The 26,523-nt window shown below is 41.2% G+C and overlaps 9 non-coding genes across 9 annotated transcripts; all 9 read left to right on the plus strand.

Moving 5' to 3' along the window:
- Positions 1 to 8,138: 8,138 nt before the first annotated feature.
- On the plus strand, positions 8,139 to 8,211 carry trnaa-agc. Its single transcript has one exon. It is a non-coding gene; the product is annotated as a tRNA-Ala (tRNA).
- A 239-nt stretch (positions 8,212 to 8,450) lies between these two features.
- trnaa-ugc lies at positions 8,451 to 8,523 on the plus strand. The gene has a single exon. It is a non-coding gene; the product is annotated as a tRNA-Ala (tRNA).
- A 2,941-nt stretch (positions 8,524 to 11,464) lies between these two features.
- trnaa-ugc lies at positions 11,465 to 11,537 on the plus strand. Its single transcript has one exon. It is a non-coding gene; the product is annotated as a tRNA-Ala (tRNA).
- Positions 11,538 to 14,499: 2,962 nt separating this feature from the next.
- Positions 14,500 to 14,572, plus strand: trnaa-ugc. Its single transcript has one exon. It is a non-coding gene; the product is annotated as a tRNA-Ala (tRNA).
- A 2,962-nt stretch (positions 14,573 to 17,534) lies between these two features.
- On the plus strand, positions 17,535 to 17,607 carry trnaa-ugc. Its single transcript has one exon. It is a non-coding gene; the product is annotated as a tRNA-Ala (tRNA).
- Positions 17,608 to 22,954: 5,347 nt separating this feature from the next.
- Positions 22,955 to 23,027, plus strand: trnaa-agc. The gene has a single exon. It is a non-coding gene; the product is annotated as a tRNA-Ala (tRNA).
- An 863-nt stretch (positions 23,028 to 23,890) lies between these two features.
- Positions 23,891 to 23,963, plus strand: trnaa-agc. The gene has a single exon. It is a non-coding gene; the product is annotated as a tRNA-Ala (tRNA).
- A 551-nt stretch (positions 23,964 to 24,514) lies between these two features.
- On the plus strand, positions 24,515 to 24,587 carry trnaa-agc. The gene has a single exon. It is a non-coding gene; the product is annotated as a tRNA-Ala (tRNA).
- A 239-nt stretch (positions 24,588 to 24,826) lies between these two features.
- trnaa-agc lies at positions 24,827 to 24,899 on the plus strand. Its single transcript has one exon. It is a non-coding gene; the product is annotated as a tRNA-Ala (tRNA).
- Positions 24,900 to 26,523: the final 1,624 nt, after the last annotated feature.

The raw sequence follows: 26,523 nt of genomic DNA on the forward strand, positions 1-26,523 counted from the left end.
TGCATTTCCCCACGATCAACTGATCCTAATGTTATTCCACAGACAGCCAGCAGGGGGAACTCCAGACTCGCAGGTTTTTCTGCTATCATACACCCAAAACTCACTAACCCAACAATACAACTATTTCCACCACTGGGCTTACTGCAGTCACTACTTCCACCTTTACTGAACTACCATGAAAAATACTTTTAGACAGCTGAAGCAAGCATACTTTTTAAAAAGTATCCTTACTTATGGACGAGGGATTTGGCAGTGTGGTCATTGAGATTTCATACTTCTTGTTGGATGCACAGGGGGATTAGCTTAAATGGTAGAGCGATTGCTTAGCATGCGAGAGGTAGCGGGATCGATGCCCGCATCCTCCAACTATTTAGTTTGGTTCAATCAGCACACATTGTTGTTGTAGCTCTGGATAACAATACAACTATTTCCACCACTGGGCTTACTCCTATCACTACTTCAACCTTTACTGAACTACCATGAAAAATACTTTTAGACAGCTGAAGCAAGCATACTTGTTAAAAAGTATCCTTTCTGATGGACGAGGGATTTGGCAGTGCGGTCATTGAGATTTCATACTTCTTGTTGGAGGCACAGGGGGATTAGCTCAAATGGTAGAGCGCTCGCTTAGCATGCGAGAGGTAGCGGGATCGATGCCTGCATCCTCCAGCTATTTAGTTTGGTTCAATCAGCACACATTGTTGTTGTAGCTCTGGATACTAACCCAACAATACAACTATTTCCACCACTGGGCTTACTCCTATCACTACTTCAACCTTTACTGAACTACCATGAAAAATACTTTTAGACAGCTGAAGCAAGCATACTTGTTAAAAAGTATCCTTTCTTATGGACGAGGGATTTGGCAGTGCGGTCATTGAGATTTCATACTTCTTGTTGGAGGCACAGGGGGATTAGCTCAAATGGTAGAGCGCTCGCTTAGCATGCGAGAGGTAGCGGGATCGATGCCCGCGTCCTCCAACTATTTAGTTTGGTTCAATCAGCACACATTGTTGTTGTAGCTCTGGACTGATTTAACTAATCGAAGGATTAGTAAACAAATTGAATCAAGCGTGCTTGTCTGGCTCTAAAATGTGAATGTGTGTTGCTGGGGCAACCTGAGGACTGCAGTTGGGAAACACCAGTGGGAAATACGTAGAGTGTGGTGGCGAGTTGAAATATTGATTCAAAATAGACCAAACAGTAGACGACGCTATCGTGGCTGTTCATAATATATTAGGCTAAGTACTGTTTTATACTCTGCACTTTCAATTGTTGTGAGTTCATGACGTATTTCCCATGTAGTGTTTTAATAGGATAATTTAGGGACAGTTCAAAAATTACTGGGTGAGTGGGGGCTTGTAGCTCTCAAACTCTAGGGGTGTTTTTCCAAACATACTACCATGCTCCACACTCATGCTCCGATTGTATTCTCCACTCCGTTCTCTTGAGTACGTTTTTGTGTGGACGCGAGTGAGGAGAATGCATAAAGCAATACATTTAAGAAGCACTCGCAATCCCCCTACTGTATTACCTCACGCTTCACAGCCCCATTCACTGAACCTCCTTCCAGCCAGGACAATGGCAACAATAGACGAATCAAGATATACACAAAGCAAACGTTTGACGTCACAATTATCAGCTAGATATGTGAATCGTAACAATTTAGCTAGCCAGATAGCTAAACAGGACAAAAATGACCTAAAACGAATAATATGTAAGATAGATGTCAATTCTTCATGGTTACATTAGCTAGCTAACAATGCTTTGTTGCTATCTGGCTAGTTAACAGTACTAGTAGCTAGCCAGTCAGCCATATTGACTAATTATGGGCTTGCGATCTAAGGTACTTAGGCAGGTAACGTTAAACATGCCGAACAATACCAAATTACTCATGAACCATTAAGAGGGATCCCCATTTAAGTGATTTATTAAAAGGTAAAACAAAAAGAGCAGGAGTCATACATATATTTCTATCTCTATATTTATACATATTGAAAATAATTGGTATGTAGCACAGTTCTCTAGCACATACAAGTGCAAGCTAAGTGTCTGAAGTGAACTGCCTCAACTCCTCTCTAACTACAGACTCCATCACTCTCCATCTTATTATTATCATCTGAAGCTTTGGAAGCCATCGGCCAAGTATGTACCAGATCACCTTGAGTTTATTTGAGTTTTTAAAGCTACTTTGAAATTCTGTGTGTAATGAAAAGTGCTATATAGAATAAATCATAATTATTATTATTTATCCTACAGGGGAGGAGGAGCCCTTGTCATAATGGCTTTGCGATATGATGGACAGCCTTCTGTTTGCTACTAAACAGGTCCTAATATCTTAGTCTGTGTGCCAGTTCATTCTCTCTTTTGACTTTGTTGTGGCAAGCAGAAACACACTGGAATTTAGGAAATCCCACCAAACCACCGAATTATTACTTCAATTAAAGGGACAAATTATGTGGTCGCTTGAGGTAATGCAAAAATCCCCTTTGGTTATCACATGTAGGCACATGTGTAGTTTATGAGACAGATCTTTGATTTAGTAGCTGTTCATTTGTTAGTAAATGTTGGGAGCTGTGACTCTTATTTATTCTACTGGAAGGCTGTCCTCTCCTCTGCTTACAGTAGAAAGGCCTTGGAGCGATCCACTGAGACGCAGTGAGCATAAGCACGACAAAAGACAGGAAAACAGTGACCATGTTTCGGGCGACTAACATGCATTTCCCCACGATCAACTGATCCTAATGTTATTCCACAGACAGCCAGCAGGGGGAACTCCAGACTCGCAGGTTTTTCTGCTATCATACACCCAAAACTCACTAACCCAACAATACAACTATTTCCACCACTGGGCTTACTGCAGTCACTGCTTCCACCTTTACTGAACTACCATGAAAAATACTTTTAGACAGCTGAAGCAAGCATACTTTTTAAAAAGTATCCTTACTTATGGACGAGGGATTTGGCAGTGTGGTCATTGAGATTTCATACTTCTTGTTGCATGCACAGGGGCATTAGCTCAAATGGTAGAGCGCTCGCTTAGCATGCGAGAGGTAGCGGGATTGATGCCCGCATCCTCCAAATATTTAGTTTGGTTCAATCACACATTGTTGTTGTAGCTCTGGATACTAACCCAACAATACAACTATTTCCACCACTGGGCTTACTCCTATCACTACTTCAACCTTTACTGAACTACCATGAAAAATACTTTTAGACAGCTGAAGCAAGCATACTTGTTAAAAAGTATCCTTTCTTATGGACGAGGGATTTGGCAGTGCGGTCATTGAGATTTCATACTTCTTGTTGGAGGCACAGGGGGATTAGCTCAAATGGTAGAGCGCTCGCTTAGCATGCGAGAGGTAGCGGGATTGATGCCCGCATCCTCCAACTATTTAGTTTGGTTCAATCAGCACACATTGTTGTTGTAGCTCTGGACTGATTTAACTAATCGAAGGATTAGTAAACAAATTGAATCAAGCGTGCTTGTCTGGCTCTAAAATGTGAATGTGTGTTGCTGGGGCAACCTGAGGACTGCAGTTGGGAAACACCAGTGGGAAATACGTAGAGTGTGGTGGCGAGTTGAAAATTTGATTCAAAATAGACCAAACAGTAGACGACGCTATCGTGGCTGTTCATAATATATTAGGCTAAGTACTGTTTTATACTCTGCACTTTCAATTGTTGTGAGTTCATGACGTATTTCCCATGTAGTGTTTTAATAGGATAATTTAGGGACAGTTCAAAAATTACTGGGTGAGTGGGGGCTTGTAGCTCTCAAACTCTAGGGGTGTTTTTCCAAACATACTACCATGCTCCACACTCATGCTCCGATTGTATTCTCCACTCCGTTCTCTTGAGTACGTTTTTGTGTGGACGCGAGTGAGGAGAATGCATAAAGCAATACATTTAAGAAGCACTCGCACTCCCCCTACTGTATTACCTCACGCTTCACAGCCCCATTCACTGAACCTCCTTCCAGCCAGGACAATGGCAACAATAGACGAATCAAGATATACACAAAGCAAACGTTTGACGTCACAATTATCAGCTAGATATGTGAATCGTAACAATTTAGCTAGCCAGATAGCTAAACAGGACAAAAATGACCTAAAACGAATAATATGTAAGATAGATGTCAATTCTTCATGGTTACATTAGCTAGCTAACAATGCTTTGTTGCTATCTGGCTAGTTAACAGTACTAGTAGCTAGCCAGTCAGCCCTATTGACTAATTATGGGCTTGCGATCTAAGGTACTTAGGCAGGTAACGTTAAACATGCCGAACAATACCAAATTACTCATGAACCATTAAGAGGGATCCCCATTTAAGTGATTTATTAAAAGGTAAAACAAAAAGAGCAGGAGTCATACATATATTTCTATCTCTATATTTATACATATTGAAAATAATTGGTATGTAGCACAGTTCTCTAGCACATACAAGTGCAAGCTAAGTATCTGAAGTGAACTGCCTCAACTCCTCTCTAACTACAGACTCCATCACTCTCCATCTTATTATTATCATCTGAAGCTTTGGAAGCCATCGGCCAAGTATGTACCAGATCACCTTGAGTTTATTTGAGTTTTTAAAGCTACTTTGAGATTCTGTGTGTAATGAAAAGTGCTATATAGAATAAATCATAATTATTATTATTTATCCTACAGGGGAGGAGGAGCCCTTGTCATAATGGCTTTGCGATATGATGGACAGCCTTCTGTTTGCTACTAAACAGGTCCTAATATCTTAGTCTGTGTGCCAGTTCATTCTCTCTTTTGACTTTGTTGTGGCAAGCAGAAACACACTGGAATTTAGGAAATCCCACCAAACCACCGAATTATTACTTCAATTAAAGGGACAAATTATGTGGTCGCTTGGGGTAATGCAAAAAATCCCCTTTGGTTATCACATGTAGGCACATGTGTAGTTTATGAGACAGATCTTTGATTTAGTAGCTGTTCATTTGTTAGTAAATGTTGGGAGCTGTGACTCTTATTTATTCTACTGGAAGGCTGTCCTCTCCTCTGCTTACAGTAGAAAGGCCTTGGAGCGATCCACTGAGACGCAGTGAGCATAAGCACGACAAAAGACAGGAAAACAGTGACCATGTTTCGGGCGACTAACATGCATTTCCCCACGATCAACTGATCCTAATGTTATTCCACAGACAGCCAGCAGGGGGAACTCCAGACTCGCAGGTTTTTCTGCTATCATACACCCAAAACTCACTAACCCAACAATACAACTATTTCCACCACTGGGCTTACTGCAGTCACTACTTCAACCTTTACTGAACTACCATGAAAAATACTTTTAGACAGCTGAAGCAAGCATACTTGTTAAAAAGTATCCTTTCTTATGGACGAGGGATTTGGCAGTGCGGTCATTGAGATTTTATACTTCTTGTTGGAGGCACAGGCGGATTAACTCAAATGGTAGAGCGCTTGCTTAGCATGCGAGAGGTAGCGGGATCGATGCCCGCATCCTCCAACTACTTAGTTTAGTTCAATCAGCACACATTGTTGTTGTAGCTCTGGATACTAACCCAACAATACAACTATTTCCACCACTGGGCTTACTCCTATCACTACTTCCACCTTTTCTGAACTACCATGAAAAATACTTTTAGACAGCTGAAGCAAGCATACTTTTTAAAAAGTATCCTTACTTATGGACGAGGGATTTGGCAGTGTGGTCATTGAGATTTCATAATTCTTGTTGCATGCACAGGGGGATTAGCTCAAATGGTAGAGCGCTCGCTTAGCATGTGAGAGGTAGCGGGATCGATGCCTGCATCCTCCAACTATTTAGTTTGGTTCAATCAGCACACATTGTTGTTGTAGCTCTGGATACTAACCCAACAATACAACTATTTCCACCACTGGGCTTACTCCTATCACTACTTCAACCTTTACTGAACTACCATGAAAAATACTTTTAGACAGCTGAAGCAAGCATACTTGTTAAAAAGTATCCTTTCTTATGGACGAGGGATTTGGCAGTGCGGTCATTGAGATTTCATACTTCTTCTTGGAGGCACAGGGGGATTAGCTCAAATGGTAGAGCGCTTGCTTAGCATGCGAGAGGTAGCTGGATCGATGCCCGCATCCTCCAACTATTTAGTTTGGTTCAATCAGCACACATTGTTGTTGTAGCTCTGGACTGATTTAACTAATCGAAGGATTAGTAAACAAATTGAATCAAGCGTGCTTGTCTGGCTCTAAAATGTGAATGTGTGTTGCTGGGGCAACCTGAGGACTGCAGTTTGGAAACACCTGTGGAAGGTAGAGTGTGGTGGCGAGTTGAAATATTGATTCAAAATAGACCAAACAGTAGACGACGCTATCGTGGCTGTTCATAATATATTAGGCTAAGTACTGTTTTATACTCTGCACTTTCAATTGTTGTGAGTTCATTACGTATTTCCCATGTAGTGTTTTAATAGGATAATTTAGGGACAGTTCAAAAATTACTGGGTGAGTGGGGGCTTGTAGCTCTCAAACTCTAGGGGTGTTTTTCCAAACATACTACCATGCTCCACACTCATGCTCCGATTGTATTCTCCACTCCGTTCTCTTGAGTACGTTTTTGTGTGGACGCGAGTGAGGAGAATGCATAAAGCAATACATTTAAGAAGCACTCGCACTCCCCCTACTGTATTACCTCACGCTTCACAGCCCCATTCACTGAACCTCCTTCCAGCCAGGACAATGGCAACAATAGACGAATCAAGATATACACAAAGCAAACGTTTGACGTCACAATTATCAGCTAGATATGTGAATCGTAACAATTTAGCTAGCCAGATAGCTAAACAGGACAAAAATGACCTAAAACAAATAATATGTAAGATAGATGTCAATTCTTCATGGTTACATTAGCTAGCTAACAATGCTTTGTTGCTATCTGGCTAGTTAACAGTACTAGTAGCTAGCCAGTCAGCCCTATTGACAAATTATGGGCTTGCGATCTAAGGTACTTAGGCAGGTAACGTTAAACATGCCGAACAATACCAAATTACTCATGAACCATTAAGAGGGATCCCCATTTAAGTGATTTATTAAAAGGTAAAACAAAAAGAGCAGGAGTCATACATATATTTCTATCTCTATATTTATACATATTGAAAATAATTGGTATGTAGCACAGTTCTCTAGCACATACAAGTGCAAGCTAAGTATCTGAAGTGAACTGCCTCAACTCCTCTCTAACTACAGACTCCATCACTCTCCATCTTATTATTATCGTCTGAAGCTTTGGAAGCCATCGGCCAAGTATGTACCAGATCACCTTGAGTTTATTTGAGTTTTTAAAGCTACTTTGAGATTCTGTGTGTAATGAAAAGTGCTATATAGAATAAATCATAATTATTATTATTTATCCTACAGGGGAGGAGGAGCCCTTGTCATAATGGCTTTGCGATATGATGGACAGCCTTCTGTTTGCTACTAAACAGGTCCTAATATCTTAGTCTGTGTGCCAGTTCATTCTCTCTTTTGACTTTGTTGTGGCAAGCAGAAACACACTGGAATTTAGGAAATCCCACCAAACCACCGAATTATTACTTCAATTAAAGGGACAAATTATGTGGTCGCTTGGGGTAATGCAAAAATCCCCTTTGGTTATCACATGTAGGCACATGTGTAGTTTATGAGACAGATCTTTGATTTAGTAGCTGTTCATTTGTTAGTAAATGTTGGGAGCTGTGACTCTTATTTATTCTACTGGAAGGCTGTCCTCTCCTCTGCTTACAGTAGAAAGGCCTTGGAGCGATCCACTGAGACGCAGTGAGCATAAGCACGACAAAAGACAGGAAAACAGTGACCATGTTTCGGGCGACTAACATGCATTTCCCCACGATCAACTGATCCTAATGTTATTCCACAGACAGCCAGCAGGGGGAACTCCAGACTCGCAGGTTTTTCTGCTATCATACACCCAAAACTCACTAACCCAACAATACAACTATTTCCACCACTGGGCTTACTGCAGTCACTACTTCCACCTTTACTGAACTACCATGAAAAATACTTTTAGACAGCTGAAGCAAGCATACTTTTTAAAAAGTATCCTTACTTATGGACGAGGGATTTGGCAGTGTGGTCATTGAGATTTCATAATTCTTGTTGCATGCACAGGGGGATTAGCTCAAATGGTAGAGCGCTCGCTTAGCATGTGAGAGGTAGCGGGATCGATGCCCGCATCCTCCAACTATTTAGTTTGGTTCAATCAGCACACATTGTTGTTGTAGCTCTGGATACCAACCCAACAATACAACTATTTCCACCACTGGGCTTACTCCTATCACTACTTCAACCTTTACTGAACTACCATGAAAAATACTTTTAGACAGCTGAAGCAAGCATACTTGTTAAAAAGTATCCTTTCTTATGGACGAGGGATTTGGCAGTGCGGTCATTGAGATTTCATACTTCTTGTTGGAGGCACAGGGGGATTAGCTCAAATGGTAGAGCGCTCGCTTTGCATGCGAGAGGTAGCGGGATCGATGCCCGCATCCTCCAACTATTTAGTTTAGTTCAATCAGCACACATTGTTGTTGTAGCTCTGGATACTAACCCAACAATACAACTATTTCCACCACTGGGCTTACTCCTATCACTACTTCCACCTTTACTGAACTACCATGAAAAATACGTTTAGACAGCTGAAGCAAGCATACTTTTTAAAAAGTATCCTTACTTATGGACGAGGGATTTGGCAGTGTGGTCATTGAGATTTCATAATTCTTGTTGCATGCACAGGGGGATTAGCTCAAATGGTAGAGCGCTCGCTTAGCATGTGAGAGGTAGCGGGATCGATGCCTGCATCCTCCAACTATTTAGTTTGGTTCAATCAGCACACATTGTTGTTGTAGCTCTGGATACCAACCCAACAATACAACTATTTCCACCACTGGGCTTACTCCTATCACTACTTCAACCTTTACTGAACTACCATGAAATATACTTTTAGACAGCTGAAGCAAGCATACTTGTTAAAAAGTATCCTTTCTTATGGACGAGGGATTTGGCAGTGCGGTCATTGAGATTTCATACTTCTTCTTGGAGGCACAGGTAGAGCGCTTGCTTAGCATGCGAGAGGTAGCTGGATCGATGCCCGCATCCTCCAACTATTTAGTTTGGTTCAATCAGCACACATTGTTGTTGTAGCTCTGGACTGATTTAACTAATCGAAGGATTAGTAAACAAATTGAATCAAGCGTGCTTGTCTGGCTCTAAAATGTGAATGTGTGTTGCTGGGGCAACCTGAGGACTGCAGTTTGGAAACACCTGTGGAAGGTAGAGTGTGGTGGCGAGTTGAAATATTGATTCAAAATAGACCAAACAGTAGACGACGCTATCGTGGTTGTTCATAATATATTAGGCTAAGTACTGTTTTATACTCTGCACTTTCAATTGTTGTGAGTTCATTACGTATTTCCCATGTAGTGTTTTAATAGGATAATTTAGGGACAGTTCAAAAATTACTGGGTGAGTGGGGGCTTGTAGCTCTCAAACTCTAGGGGTGTTTTTCCAAACATACTACCATGCTCCACACTCATGCTCCGATTGTATTCTCCACTCCGTTCTCTTGAGTACGTTTTTGTGTGGACGCGAGTGAGGAGAATGCATAAAGCAATACATTTAAGAAGCACTCGCACTCCCCCTACTGTATTACCTCACGCTTCACAGCCCCATTCACTGAACCTCCTTCCAGCCAGGACAATGGCAACAATAGACGAATCAAGATATACACAAAGCAAACGTTTGACGTCACAATTATCAGCTAGATATGTGAATCGTAACAATTTAGCTAGCCAGATAGCTAAACAGGACAAAAATGACCTAAAACAAATAATATGTAAGATAGATGTCAATTCTTCATGGTTACATTAGCTAGCTAACAATGCTTTGTTGCTATCTGGCTAGTTAACAGTACTAGTAGCTAGCCAGTCAGCCCTATTGACAAATTATGGGCTTGCGATCTAAGGTACTTAGGCAGGTAACGTTAAACATTCCGAACAATACCAAATTACTCATGAACCATTAAGAGGGATCCCATTTAAGTGATTTATTAAAAGGTAAAACAAAAAGAGCAGGAGTCATACATATATTTCTATCTCTATATTTATACATATTGAAAATAATTGGTATGTAGCACAGTTCTCTAGCACATACAAGTGCAAGCTAAGTATCTGAAGTGAACTGCCTCAACTCCTCTCTAACTACAGACTCCATCACTCTCCATCTTATTATTATCGTCTGAAGCTTTGGAAGCCATCGGCCAAGTATGTACCAGATCACCTTGAGTTTATTTGAGTTTTTAAAGCTACTTTGAGATTCTGTGTGTAATGAAAAGTGCTATATAGAATAAATCATAATTATTATTATTTATCCTACAGGGGAGGAGGAGCCCTTGTCATAATGGCTTTGCGATATGATGGACAGCCTTCTGTTTGCTACTAAACAGGTCCTAATATCTTAGTCTGTGTGCCAGTTCATTCTCTCTTTTGACTTTGTTGTGGCAAGCAGAAACACACTGGAATTTAGGAAATCCCACCAAACCACCGAATTATTACTTCAATTAAAGGGACAAATTATGTGGTCGCTTGGGGTAATGCAAAAATCCCCTTTGGTTATCACATGTAGGCACATGTGTAGTTTATGAGACAGATCTTTGATTTAGTAGCTGTTCATTTGTTAGTAAATGTTGGGAGCTGTGACTCTTATTTATTCTACTGGAAGGCTGTCCTCTCCTCTGCTTACAGTAGAAAGGCCTTGGAGCGATCCACTGAGACGCAGTGAGCATAAGCACGACAAAAGACAGGAAAACAGTGACCATGTTTCGGGCGACTAACATGCATTTCCCCACGATCAACTGATCCTAATGTTATTCCACAGACAGCCAGCAGGGGGAACTCCAGACTCGCAGGTTTTTCTGCTATCATACACCCAAAACTCACTAACCCAACAATACAACTATTTCCACCACTGGGCTTACTGCAGTCACTACTTCCACCTTTACTGAACTACCATGAAAAATACTTTTAGACAGCTGAAGCAAGCATACTTTTTAAAAAGTATCCTTACTTATGGACGAGGGATTTGGCAGTGTGGTCATTGAGATTTCATAATTCTTGTTGCATGCACAGGGGGATTAGCTCAAATGGTAGAGCGCTCGCTTAGCATGTGAGAGGTAGCGGGATCGATGCCTGCATCCTCCAACTATTTAGTTTGGTTCAATCAGCACACATTGTTGTTGTAGCTCTGGATACCAACCCAACAATACAACTATTTCCACCACTGGGCTTACTCCTATCACTACTTCAACCTTTACTGAACTACCATGAAAAATACTTTTAGACAGCTGAAGCAAGCATACTTGTTAAAAAGTATCCTTTCTTATGGACGAGGGATTTGGCAGTGCGGTCATTGAGATTTCATACTTCTTGTTGGAGGCACAGGGGGATTAGCTCAAATGGTAGAGCGCTCGCTTTGCATGCGAGAGGTAGCGGGATCGATGCCCGCATCCTCCAACTATTTAGTTTAGTTCAATCAGCACACATTGTTGTTGTAGCTCTGGATACTAACCCAACAATACAACTATTTCCACCACTGGGCTTACTCCTATCACTACTTCAACCTTTACTGAACTACCATGAAAAATACTTTTAGACAGCTGAAGCAAGCATACTTGTTAAAAAGTATCCTTTCTTATGGACGAGGGATTTGGCAGTGCGGTCATTGAGATTTCATACTCCTTGTTGGAGGCACAGGGGGATTAGTTTAAATGGTAGAGCGCTCGCTTTGCATGCGACAGGTAGCGGGATCGATGCCCGCATCCTCCAACTATTTAGTTTGGTTCAAGCAGCACACATTGTTGTTGTAGCTCTGGATACTAACCCAACAATACAACTATTTCCACCACTGGGCTTACTCCTATCACTACTTCAACCTTTACTGAACTACCATGAAAAATACTTTTAGACAGCTGAAGCAAGCATACTTGTTAAAAAGTATCCTTTCTTATGGACGAGGGATTTGGCAGTGCGGTCATTGAGATTTCATACTTCTTCTTGGAGGCACAGGGGGATTAGCTCAAATGGTAGAGCGCTTGCTTAGCATGCGAGAGGTAGCTGGATCGATGCCCGCATCCTCCAACTATTTAGTTTGGTTCAATCAGCACACATTGTTGTTGTAGCTCTGGACTGATTTAACTAATCGAAGGATTAGTAAACAAATTGAATCAAGCGTGCTTGTCTGGCTCTAAAATGTGAATGTGTGTTGCTGGGGCAACCTGAGGACTGCAGTTGGGAAACACCGGTGGGAAATACGTAGAGTGTGGTGGCGAGTTGAAATATTGATTCAAAATAGACCAAACAGTAGACGACGCTATCGTGGCTGTTCATAATATATTAGGCTAAGTACTGTTTTATACTCTGCACTTTCAATTGTTGTGAGTTCATGACGTATTTCCCATGTAGTGTTTTAATAGGATAATTTAGGGACAGTTCAAAAATTACTGGGTGAGTGGGGGCTTGTAGCTCTCAAACTCTAGGGGTGTTTTTCCAAACATACTACCATGCTCCACACTCATGCTCCGATTGTATTCTCCACTCCGTTCTCTTGAGTACGTTTTTGTGTGGACGCGAGTGAGGAGAATGCATTAAGCAATACATTTAAGAAGCACTCACACTCCCCCTACTGTATTACCTCACGCTTCACAGCCCCATTCACTGAACCTCCTTCCAGCCAGGACAATGGCAACAATAGACGAATCAAGATATACACAAAGCAAACGTTTGACGTCACAATTATCAGCTAGATATGTGAATCGTAACAATTTAGCTAGCCAGATAGCTAAACAGGACAAAAATGACCTAAAACAAATAATATGTAAGATAGATGTCAATTCTTCATGGTTACATTAGCTAGCTAACAATGCTTTGTTGCTATCTGGCTAGTTAACAGTACTAGTAGCTAGCCAGTCAGCCCTATTGACAAATTATGGGCTTGCGATCTAAGGTACTTAGGCAGGTAACGTTAAACATTCCGAACAATACCAAATTACTCATGAACCATTAAGAGGGATCCCATTTAAGTGATTTATTAAAAGGTAAAACAAAAAGAGCAGGAGTCATACATATATTTCTATCTCTATATTTATACATATTGAAAAGAATTGGTATGTAGCACAGTTCTCTAGCACATACAAGTGCAAGCTAAGTATCTGAAGTGAACTGCCTCAACTCCTCTCTAACTACAGACTCCATCACTCTCCATCTTATTATTATCGTCTGAAGCTTTGGAAGCCATCGGCCAAGTATGTACCAGATCACCTTGAGTTTATTTGAGTTTTTAAAGCTACTTTGAGATTCTGTGTGTAATGAAAAGTGCTATATAGAATAAATCATAATTATTATTATTTATCCTACAGGGGAGGAGGAGCCCTTGTCATAATGGCTTTGCGATATGATGGACAGCCTTCTGTTTGCTACTAAACAGGTCCTAATATCTTAGTCTGTGTGCCAGTTCATTCTCTCTTTTGACTTTGTTGTGGCAAGCAGAAACACACTGGAATTTAGGAAATCCCACCAAACCACCGAATTATTACTTCAATTAAAGGGACAAATTATGTGGTCGCTTGGGGTAATGCAAAAATCCCCTTTGGTTATCACATGTAGGCACATGTGTAGTTTATGAGACAGATCTTTGATTTAGTAGCTGTTCATTTGTTAGTAAATGTTGGGAGCTGTGACTCTTATTTATTCTACTGGAAGGCTGTCCTCTCCTCTGCTTACAGTAGAAAGGCCTTGGAGCGATCCACTGAGACGCAGTGAGCATAAGCACGACAAAAGACAGGAAAACAGTGACCATGTTTCGGGCGACTAACATGCATTTCCCCACGATCAACTGATCCTAATGTTATTCCACAGACAGCCAGCAGGGGGAACTCCAGACTCGCAGGTTTTTCTGCTATCATACACCCAAAACTCACTAACCCAACAATACAACTATTTCCACCACTGGGCTTACTGCAGTCACTACTTCCACCTTTACTGAACTACCATGAAAAATACTTTTAGACAGCTGAAGCAAGCATACTTTTTAAAAAGTATCCTTACTTATGGACGAGGGATTTGGCAGTGTGGTCATTGAGATTTCATAATTCTTGTTGCATGCACAGGGGGATTAGCTCAAATGGTAGAGCGCTCGCTTAGCATGTGAGAGGTAGCGGGATCGATGCCTGCATCCTCCAACTATTTAGTTTGGTTCAATCAGCACACATTGTTGTTGTAGCTCTGGATACCAACCCAACAATACAACTATTTCCACCACTGGGCTTACTCCTATCAATACTTCAACCTTTACTGAACTACCATGAAAAATACTTTTAGACAGCTGAAGCAAGCATACTTGTTAAAAAGTATCCTTTCTTATGGACGAGGGATTTGGCAGTGCGGTCATTGAGATTTCATACTTCTTGTTGGAGGCACAGGGGGATTAGCTCAAATGGTAGAGCGCTCGCTTTGCATGCGAGAGGTAGCGGGATCGATGCCCGCATCCTCCAACTATTTAGTTTAGTTCAATCAGCACACATTGTTGTTGTAGCTCTGGATACTAACCCAACAATACAACTATTTCCACCACTGGGCTTACTCCTATCACTACTTCAACCTTTACTGAACTACCATGAAAAATACTTTTAGACAGCTGAAGCAAGCATACTTGTTAAAAAGTATCCTTTCTTATGGACGAGGGATTTGGCAGTGCGGTCATTGAGATTTCATACTCCTTGTTGGAGGCACAGGGGGATTAGTTTAAATGGTAGAGCGCTCGCTTTGCATGCGACAGGTAGCGGGATCGATGCCCACATCCTCCAACTATTTAGTTTGGTTCAAGCAGCACACATTGTTGTTGTAGCTCTGGATACTAACCCAACAATACAACTATTTCCACCACTGGGCTTACTCCTATCACTACTTCAACCTTTACTGAACTACCATGAAAAATACTTTTAGACAGCTGAAGCAAGCATACTTGTTAAAAAGTATCCTTTCTTATGGACGAGGGATTTGGCAGTGCGGTCATTGAGATTTCATACTTCTTCTTGGAGGCACAGGGGGATTAGCTCAAATGGTAGAGCGCTTGCTTAGCATGCGAGAGGTAGCTGGATCGATGCCCGCATCCTCCAACTATTTAGTTTGGTTCAATCAGCACACATTGTTGTTGTAGCTCTGGACTGATTTAACTAATCGAAGGATTAGTAAACAAATTGAATCAAGCGTGCTTGTCTGGCTCTAAAATGTGAATGTGTGTTGCTGGGGCAACCTGAGGACTGCAGTTGGGAAACACCGGTGGGAAATACGTAGAGTGTGGTGGCGAGTTGAAATATTGATTCAAAATAGACCAAACAGTAGACGACGCTATCGTGGCTGTTCATAATATATTAGGCTAAGTACTGTTTTATACTCTGCACTTTCAATTGTTGTGAGTTCATGACGTATTTCCCATGTAGTGTTTTAATAGGATAATTTAGGGACAGTTCAAAAATTACTGGGTGAGTGGGGGCTTGTAGCTCTCAAACTCTAGGGGTGTTTTTCCAAACATACTACCATGCTCCACACTCATGCTCCGATTGTATTCTCCACTCCGTTCTCTTGAGTACGTTTTTGTGTGGACGCGAGTGAGGAGAATGCATTAAGCAATACATTTAAGAAGCACTCACACTCCCCCTACTGTATTACCTCACGCTTCACAGCCCCATTCACTGAACCTCCTTCCAGCCAGGACAATGGCAACAATAGACGAATCAAGATATACACAAAGCAAACGTTTGACGTCACAATTATCAGCTAGATATGTGAATCGTAACAATTTAGCTAGCCAGATAGCTAAACAGGACAAAAATGACCTAAAACAAATAATATGTAAGATAGATGTCAATTCTTCATGGTTACATTAGCTAGCTAACAATGCTTTGTTGCTATCTGGCTAGTTAACAGTACTAGTAGCTAGCCAGTCAGCCCTATTGACAAATTATGGGCTTGCGATCTAAGGTACTTAGGCAGGTAACGTTAAACATTCCGAACAATACCAAATTACTCATGAACCATTAAGAGGGATCCCATTTAAGTGATTTATTAAAAGGTAAAACAAAAAGAGCAGGAGTCATACATATATTTCTATCTCTATATTTATACATATTGAAAAGAATTGGTATGTAGCACAGTTCTCTAGCACATACAAGTGCAAGCTAAGTATCTGAAGTGAACTGCCTCAACTCCTCTCTAACTACAGACTCCATCACTCTCCATCTTATTATTATCGTCTGAAGCTTTGGAAGCCATCGGCCAAGTATGTACCAGATCACCTTGAGTTTATTTGAGTTTTTAAAGCTACTTTGAGATTCTGTGTGTAATGAAAAGTGCTATATAGAATAAATCATAATTATTATTATTTATCCTACAGGGGAGGAGGAGCCCTTGTCATAATGGCTTTGCGATATGATGGACAGCCTTCTGTTTGCTACTAAACAGGTCCTAATATCTTAGTCTGTGTGCCAGTTCATTCTCTCTTTTGACTTTGTTGTGGCAAGCAGAAACACACTGGAATTTAGGAAATCCCACCAAACCACCGAATTATTACTTCAATTAAAGGGACAAATTATGTGGTCGCTTGGGGTAATGCAAAAATCCCCTTTGGTTATCACATGTAGGCACATGTGTAGTTTATGAGACAGATCTTTGATTTAGTAGCTGTTCATTTGTTAGTAAATGTTGGGAGCTGTGACTCTTATTTATTCTACTGGAAGGCTGTCCTCTCCTCTGCTTACAGTAGAAAGGCCTTGGAGCGATCCACTGAGACGCAGTGAGCATAAGCACGACAAAAGACAGGAAAACAGTGACCATGTTTCGGGCGACTAACATGCATTTCCCCACGATCAACTGATCCTAATGTTATTCCACAGACAGCCAGCAGGGGGAACTCCAGACTCGCAGGTTTTTCTGCTATCATACACCCAAAACTCACTAACCCAACAATACAACTATTTCCACCACTGGGCTTACTGCAGTCACTACTTCCACCTTTACTGAACTACCATGAAAAATACTTTTAGACAGCTGAAGCAAGCATACTTTTTAAAAAGTATCCTTACTTATGGACGAGGGATTTGGCAGTGTGGTCATTGAGATTTCATAATTCTTGTTGCATGCACAGGGGGATTAGCTCAAATGGTAGAGCGCTCGCTTAGCATGTGAGAGGTAGCGGGATCGATGCCTGCATCCTCCAACTATTTAGTTTGGTTCAATCAGCACACATTGTTGTTGTAGCTCTGGATACCAACCCAACAATACAACTATTTCCACCACTGGGCTTACTCCTATCAATACTTCAACCTTTACTGAACTACCATGAAAAATACTTTTAGACAGCTGAAGCAAGCATACTTGTTAAAAAGTATCCTTTCTTATGGACGAGGGATTTGGCAGTGCGGTCATTGAGATTTCATACTTCTTGTTGGAGGCACAGGGGGATTAGCTCAAATGGTAGAGCGCTCGCTTTGCATGCGAGAGGTAGCGGGATCGATGCCCGCATCCTCCAACTATTTAGTTTAGTTCAATCAGCACACATTGTTGTTGTAGCTCTGGATACTAACCCAACAATACAACTATTTCCACCACTGGGCTTACTCCTATCACTACTTCAACCTTTACTGAACTACCATGAAAAATACTTTTAGACAGCTGAAGCAAGCATACTTGTTAAAAAGTATCCTTTCTTATGGACGAGGGATTTGGCAGTGCGGTCATTGAGATTTCATACTCCTTGTTGGAGGCACAGGGGGATTAGTTTAAATGGTAGAGCGCTCGCTTTGCATGCGACAGGTAGCGGGATCGATGCCCACATCCTCCAACTATTTAGTTTGGTTCAAGCAGCACACATTGTTGTTGTAGCTCTGGATACTAACCCAACAATACAACTATTTCCACCACTGGGCTTACTCCTATCACTACTTCAACCTTTACTGAACTACCATGAAAAATACTTTTAGACAGCTGAAGCAAGCATACTTGTTAAAAAGTATCCTTTCTTATGGACGAGGGATTTGGCAGTGCGGTCATTGAGATTTCATACTTCTTCTTGGAGGCACAGGGGGATTAGCTCAAATGGTAGAGCGCTTGCTTAGCATGCGAGAGGTAGCTGGATCGATGCCCGCATCCTCCAACTATTTAGTTTGGTTCAATCAGCACACATTGTTGTTGTAGCTCTGGACTGATTTAACTAATCGAAGGATTAGTAAACAAATTGAATCAAGCGTGCTTGTCTGGCTCTAAAATGTGAATGTGTGTTGCTGGGGCAACCTGAGGACTGCAGTTGGGAAACACCAGTGGAAGGTAGAGTGTGGTGGCGAGTTGAAATATTGATTCAAAATAGACCAAACAGTAGACGACGCTATCGTGGCTGTTCATAATATATTAGGCTAAGTACTGTTTTATACTCTGCACTTTCAATTGTTGTGAGTTCATGACGTATTTCCCATGTAGTGTTTTAATAGGATAATTTAGGGACAGTTCAAAAATTACTGGGTGAGTGGGGGCTTGTAGCTCTCAAACTCTAGGGGTGTTTTTCCAAACATACTACCATGCTCCACACTCATGCTCCGATTGTATTCTCCACTCCGTTCTCTTGAGTACGTTTTTGTGTGGACGCGAGTGAGGAGAATGCATTAAGCAATACATTTAAGAAGCACTCGCACTCCCCCTACTGTATTACCTCACGCTTCACAGCCCCATTCACTGAACCTCCTTCCAGCCAGGACAATGGCAACAATAGACGAATCAAGATATACACAAAGCAAACGTTTGACGTCACAATTATCAGCTAGATATGTGAATCGTAACAATTTAGCTAGCCAGATAGCTAAACAGGACAAAAATGACCTAAAACGAATAATATGTAAGATAGATGTCAATTCTTCATGGTTACATTAGCTAGCTAACAATGCTTTGTTGCTATCTGGCTAGTTAACAGTACTAGTAGCTAGCCAGTCAGCCATATTGACTAATTATGGGCTTGCGATCTAAGGTACTTAGGCAGGTAACGTTAAACATGCCGAACAATACCAAATTACTCATGAACCATTAAGAGGGATCCCCATTTAAGTGATTTATTATAAGGTAAAACAAAAAGAGCAGGAGTCATACATATATTTCTATCTCTATATTTATACATATTGAAAATAATTGGTATGTAGCACAGTTCTCTAGCACATACAAGTGCAAGCTAAGTGTCTGAAGTGAACTGCCTCAACTCCTCTCTAACTACAGACTCCATCACTCTCCATCTTATTATTATCATCTGAAGCTTTGGAAGCCATCGGCCAAGTATGTACCAGATCACCTTGAGTTTATTTGAGTTTTTAAAGCTACTTTGAGATTCTGTGTGTAATGAAAAGTGCTATATAGAATAAATCATAATTATTATTATTTATCCTACAGGGGAGGAGGAGCCCTTGTCATAATGGCTTTGCGATATGATGGACAGCCTTCTGTTTGCTACTAAACAGGTCCTAATATCTTAGTCTGTGTGCCAGTTCATTCTCTCTTTTGACTTTGTTGTGGCAAGCAGAAACACACTGGAATTTAGGAAATCCCACCAAACCACCGAATTATTACTTCAATTAAAGGGACAAATTATGTGGTCGCTTGGGGTAATGCAAAAATCTCCTTTGGTTATCACATGTAGGCACATGTGTAGTTTATGAGACAGATCTTTGATTTAGTAGCTGTTCATTTGTTAGTAAATGTTGGGAGCTGTGACTCTTATTTATTCTACTGGAAGGCTGTCCTCTCCTCTGCTTACAGTAGAAAGGCCTTGGAGCGATCCACTGAGACGTAGTGAGCATAAGCACGACAAAAGACAGGAAAACAGTGACCATGTTTCGGGCGACTAACATGCATTTCCCCACGATCAACTGATCCTAATGTTATTCCACAGACAGCCAGCAGGGGGAACTCCAGACTCGCAGGTTTTTCTGCTATCATACACCCAAAACTCACTAACCCAACAATACAACTATTTCCACCACTGGGCTTACTGCAGTCACTACTTCCACCTTTACTGAACTACCATGAAAAATACTTTTAGACAGCTGAAGCAAGCATACTTGTTAAAAAGTATCCTTACTTATGGACGAGGGATTTGGCAGTGTGGTCATTGAGATTTCATACTTCTTGTTGGATGCACAGGGGGATTAGCTCAAATGGTAGAGCGCTCGCTTAGCATGTGAGAGGTAGCGGGATCGATGCCCGCATTCTCCAAATATTTAGTTTGGTTCAATCAGCACGCATTGTTGTTGTAGCTCTGGATACTAACCCAACAATACAACTATTTCCACCACTGGGCTTACTCCTATCACTACTTCAACCTTTACTGAACTACCATGAAAAATACTTTTAGACAGCTGAAGCAAGCATACTTGTTAAAAAGTATCCTTTCTTGTGGACGAGGGATTTGGCAGTGCGGTCATTGAGATTTCATACTTCTTGTTGGAGGCACAGGGGGATTAGCTCAAATGGTAGAGCGCTCGCTTAGCATGCGAAAGGTAGTGGGATCGATACCCGCATCCTCCAACTATTTAGTTTGGTTCAAAATGCACACGTAGCTCTGGACTGATTCAACTAATCGAAGGATTAGTTAACAAATTGAATCAAGCGTGCTTGTCTGGCTCTAAAATGTGAATGTGTGTTGCTTGGGCAACCTGGGGACTGCAGTTGGGAAACACCAGTGGGAAATACGTAGAGTGTGGTGGCGAGTTGAAAATTTGATTCAAAATAGACCAAACAGTAGACGACGCTATCGTGGCTGTTCATAATATATTAGGCTAAGTACTGTTTTATACTCTGCACTTTCAATTGTTGTGAGTTCATGACGTATTTCCCATGTAGTGTTTTAATAGGATAATTTAGGGACAGTTCAAAAATTACTGGGTGAGTGGGGGCTTGTAGCTCTCAAACTCTAGGGGTGTTTTTCCAAACATACTACCATGCTCCACACTCATGCTCCGATTGTATTCTCCACTCCGTTCTCTTGAGTACGTTTTTGTGTGGACGCGAGTGAGGAGAATGCATAAAGCAATACATTTAAGAAGCACTCGCACTCCCCCTACTGTATTACCTCACGCTTCACAGCTCCTTCCAGCCAGGACAATGGCAACAATAGACGAATCAAGATATACACAAAGCAAACGTTTGACGTCACAATTATCAGCTAGATATGTGAATCGTAACAATTTAGCTAGCCAGATAGCTAAACAGGACAAAAATGACCTAAAACGAATAATATGTAAGATAGATGTCAATTCTTCATGGTTACATTAGCTAGCTAACAATGCTTTGTTGCTATCTGGCTAGTTAACAGTACTAGTAGCTAGCCAGTCAGCCCTATTGACTAATTATGGGCTTGCGATCTAAGGTACTTAGGCAGGTAACGTTAAACATGCCGAACAATACCAAATTACTCATGAACCATTAAGAGGGATCCCCATTTAAGTGATTTATTAAAAGGTAAAACAAAAAGAGCAGGAGTCATACATATATTTATATCTCTATATTTATACATATTGAAAATAATTGGTATGTAGCACAGTTCTCTAGCACATACAAGTGCAAGCTAAGTATCTGAAGTGAACTGCCTCAACTCCTCTCTAACTACAGACTCCATCACTCTCCATCTTATTATTATCATCTGAAGCTTTGGAAGCCATCGGCCAAGTATGTACCAGATCACCTTGAGTTTATTTGAGTTTTTAAAGCTACTTTGAGATTCTGTGTGTAATGAAAAGTGCTATATAGAATAAATTATAATTATTATTATTTATCCTACAGGGGAGGAGGAGCCCTTGTCATAATGGCTTTGCGATATGATGGACAGCCTTCTGTTTGCTACTAAACAGGTCCTAATATCTTAGTCTGTGTGCCAGTTCATTCTCTCTTTTGACTTTGTTGTGGCAAGCAGAAACACACTGGAATTTAGGAAATCCCACCAAACCACCGAATTATTACTTCAATTAAAGGGACAAATTATGTGGTCGCTTGGGGTAATGCAAAAATCCCCTTTGGTTATCACATGTAGGCACATGTGTAGTTTATGAGACAGATCTTTGATTTAGTAGCTGTTCATTTGTTAGTAAATGTTGGGAGCTGTGACTCTTATTTATTCTACTGGAAGGCTGTCCTCTCCTCTGCTTACAGTAGAAAGGCCTTGGAGCGATCCACTGAGACGCAGTGAGCATAAGCACGACAAAAGACAGGAAAACAGTGACCATGTTTCGGGCGACTAACATGCATTTCCCCACGATCAACTGATCCTAATGTTATTCCACAGACAGCCAGCAGGGGGAACTCCAGACTCGCAGGTTTTTCTGCTATCATACACCCAAAACTCACTAACCCAACAATACAACTATTTCCACCACTGGGCTTACTGCAGTCACTACTTCCACCTTTACTGAACTGCCATGAAAAATACTTTTAGACAGCTGAAGCAAGCATACTTGTTAAAAAGTATCCTTTCTTATGGACGAGGAATTTGGCAGTGCGGTCATTGAGATTTCATACTTCTTGTTGGAGGCACAGGGGGATTGGCTCAAATGGTAGAGCGCTCCCTTAGCATGCGAGAGGTAGCGGGATCGATGCCCGCATCCTCCAACTATTTAGTTTGGTTCAATCAGCACACATTGTTGTTGTAGCTCTGGATACTAACCCAACAATACAACTATTTCCACCACTGGGCTTACTCCTATCACTACTTCAACCTTTACTGAACTACCATGAAAAATACTTTTAGACAGCTGAAGCAAGCATACTTGTTAAAAAGTATCCTTTCTTATGGACGAGGGATTTGGCAGTGCGGTCATTGAGATTTCATACTTCTTGTTGGAGGCACAGGGGGATTAGCTCAAATGGTAGAGCGCTCGCTTAGCATGCGAGAGGTAGCGGGATCGATGCCCGCATCCTCCAACTATTTAGTTTGGTTCAATCAGCACACATTGTTGTTGTAGCTCTGGATACTAACACAACAATACAACTATTTCCACCACTGGGCTTACTCCTATCACTACTTCAACCTTTACTGAACTACCATGAAAAATACTTTTAGACAGCTGAAGCAAGCATACTTGTTAAAAAGTATCCTTTCTTATGGACGAGGGATTTGGCAGTGCGGTCATTGAGATTTCATTCTTCTTGTTGGAGGCACAGGGGGATTAGCTCAAATGGTAGAGCGCTCGCTTAGCATGCGAGAGGTAGCGGGATCGATGCACCCATCCTCCAACTATTTAGTTTGGTTCAATCAGCACACATTGTTGTTGTAGCTCTGGATACTAACCCAACAATACAACTATTTCCACCACTGGGCTTACTCCTATCACTACTTCAACCTTTACTGAACTACCATGAAAAATACTTTTAGACAGCTGAAGCAAGCATACTTGTTAAAAAGTATCCTTTCTTATGGACGAGGGATTTGGCAGTGCGGTCATTGAGATTTCATACTTCGTGTTGGAGGCACAGGGGGATTAGCTCAAATGGCAGAGCGCTTGCTTAGCATGCGAGAGGTAGCGGGATCAATGCCCGCATCCTCCAACTATTTAGTTTGGTTCAATCAGCACACATTGTTGTTGTAGCTCTGGATACTAACCCAACAATACAACTATTTCCACCACTGGGCTTACTCCTATCACTACTTCAACCTTTACTGAACTACCATGAAAAATACTTTTAGACAGCTGAAGCAAGCATACTTGTTAAAAAGTATCCTTTCTTATGGACGAGGGATTTGGCAGTGCGGTCATTGAGATTTCATACTTCTTGTTGGAGGCACAGGGGGATTAGCTCAAATGGTAGAGCGCTCGCTTAGCATGCGAGAGGTAGCGGGATCGATGCCCGCATCCTCCAACTATTTAGTTTGGTTCAATCAGCACACATTGTTGTTGTAGCTCTGGATACTAACCCAACAATACAACTATTTCCACCACTGGGCTTACTCCTATCACTACTTCAACCTTTACTGAACTACCATGAAAAATACTTTTAGACAGCTGAAGCAAGCATACTTGTTAAAAAGTATCCTTTCTTATGGACGAGGGATTTGGCAGTGCGGTCATTGAGATTTCATTCTTCTTGTTGGAGGCACAGGGGGATTAGCTCAAATGGTAGAGCGCTCGCTTAGCATGCGAGAGGTAGCGGGATCGATGCACCCATCCTCCAACTATTTAGTTTGGTTCAATCAGCACACATTGTTGTTGTAGCTCTGGATACTAACCCAACAATACAACTATTTCCACCACTGGGCTTACTCCTATCACTACTTCAACCTTTACTGAACTACCATGAAAAATACTTTTAGACAGCTGAAGCAAGCATACTTGTTAAAAAGTATCCTTTCTTATGGACGAGGGATTTGGCAGTGCGGTCATTGAGATTTCATACTTCGTGTTGGAGGCACAGGGGGATTAGCTCAAATGGCAGAGCGCTCGCTTAGCATGCGAGAGGTAGCGGGATCGATGCCCGCATCCTCCAACTATTTAGTTTGGTTCAATCAGCACACATTGTTGTTGTAGCTCTGGATACTAACCCAACAATACAACTATTTCCACCACTGGGCTTACTCCTATCACTACTTCAACCTTTACTGAACTACCATGAAAAATACTTTTAGACAGCTGAAGCAAGCATACTTGTTAAAAAGTATCCTTTCTTATGGACGAGGGATTTGGCAGTGCAGTCATTGAGATTTCATACTTCTTGTTGGAGGCACAGGGGGATTAGCTCAAATGGTAGAGCGCTCGCTTAGCATGTGAGAGGTAGCGGGATCGATGCCCGCATCCTCCAAATATTTAGTTTGGTTCAATCAGCACACATTGTTGTTGTAGCTCTGGACTGATTTAACTCATCGAAGGATTAGTAAACAAATTGAATCAAGCGTGCTTGTCTGGCTCTAAAATGTGAATGTGTGTTGCTGGGGCATCCTGAGGACTGCAGTTGGGAAACACCAGTGGAAGGTAGAGTATGGTGGCGAGTTGAAATATTGATTCAAAATAGACCAAACAGTAGACGACGCTATCGTGGCTGTTCATAATATATTAGGCTAAGTACTGTTTTATACTCTGCACTTTCAATTGTTGTGAGTTCATGACGTATTTCCCATGTAGTGTTTTAATAGGATAATTTAGGGACAGTTCAAAAATTACTGGGTGAGTGGGGGCTTGTAGCTCTCAAACTCTAGGGGTGTTTTTCCAAACATACTACCATGCTCCACACTCATGCTCCGATTGTATTCTCCACTCCGTTCTCTTGAGTACGTTTTTGTGTGGACGCGAGTGAGGAGAATGCATAAAGCAATACATTTAAGAAGCACTCGCACTCCCCCTACTGTATTACCTCACGCTTCACAGCCCCATTCACTGAACCTCCTTCCAGCCAGGACAATGGCAACAATAGACGAATCAAGATATACACAAAGCAAACGTTTGACGTCACAATTATCAGCTAGATATGTGAATCGTAACAATTTAGCTAGCCAGATAGCTAAACAGGACAAAAATGACCTAAAACGAATAATATGTAAGATAGATGTCAATTCTTCATGGTTACATTAGCTAGCTAACAATGCTTTGTTGCTATCTGGCTAGTTAACAGTACTAGTAGCTAGCCAGTCAGCCCTATTGACTAATTATGGGCTTGCGATCTAAGGTACTTAGGCAGGTAACGTTAAACATGCCGAACAATACCAAATTACTCATGAACCATTAAGAGGGATCCCCATTTAAGTGATTTATTAAAAGGTAAAACAAAAAGAGCAGGAGTCATACATATATTTCTATCTCTATATTTATACATATTGAAAATAATTGGTATGTAGCACAGTTCTCTAGCACATACAAGTGCAAGCTAAGTATCTGAAGTGAACTGCCTCAACTCCTCTCTAACTACAGACTCCATCACTCTCCATCTTATTATTATCATCTGAAGCTTTGGAAGCCATCGGCCAAGTATGTACCAGATCACCTTGAGTTTATTTGAGTTTTTAAAGCTACTTTGAGATTCTGTGTGTAATGAAAAGTGCTATATAGAATAAATCATAATTATTATTATTTATCCTACAGGGGAGGAGGAGCCCTTGTCATAATGGCTTTGCGATATGATGGACAGCCTTCTGTTTGCTACTAAACAGGTCCTAATATCTTAGTCTGTGTGCCAGTTCATTCTCTCTTTTGACTTTGTTGTGGCAAGCAGAAACACACTGGAATTTAGGAAATCCCACCAAACCACCGAATTATTACTTCAATTAAAGGGACAAATTATGTGGTCGCTTGGGGTAATGCAAAAATCCCCTTTGGTTATCACATGTAGGCACATGTGTAGTTTATGAGACAGATCTTTGATTTAGTAGCTGTTCATTTGTTAGTAAATGTTGGGAGCTGTGACTCTTATTTATTCTACTGGAAGGCTGTCC

This window comes from Oncorhynchus mykiss, chromosome 31 (assembly GCF_013265735.2).
Source record: "Oncorhynchus mykiss isolate Arlee chromosome 31, USDA_OmykA_1.1, whole genome shotgun sequence".
Classification (NCBI taxonomy): domain Eukaryota; kingdom Metazoa; phylum Chordata; class Actinopteri; order Salmoniformes; family Salmonidae; genus Oncorhynchus; species Oncorhynchus mykiss.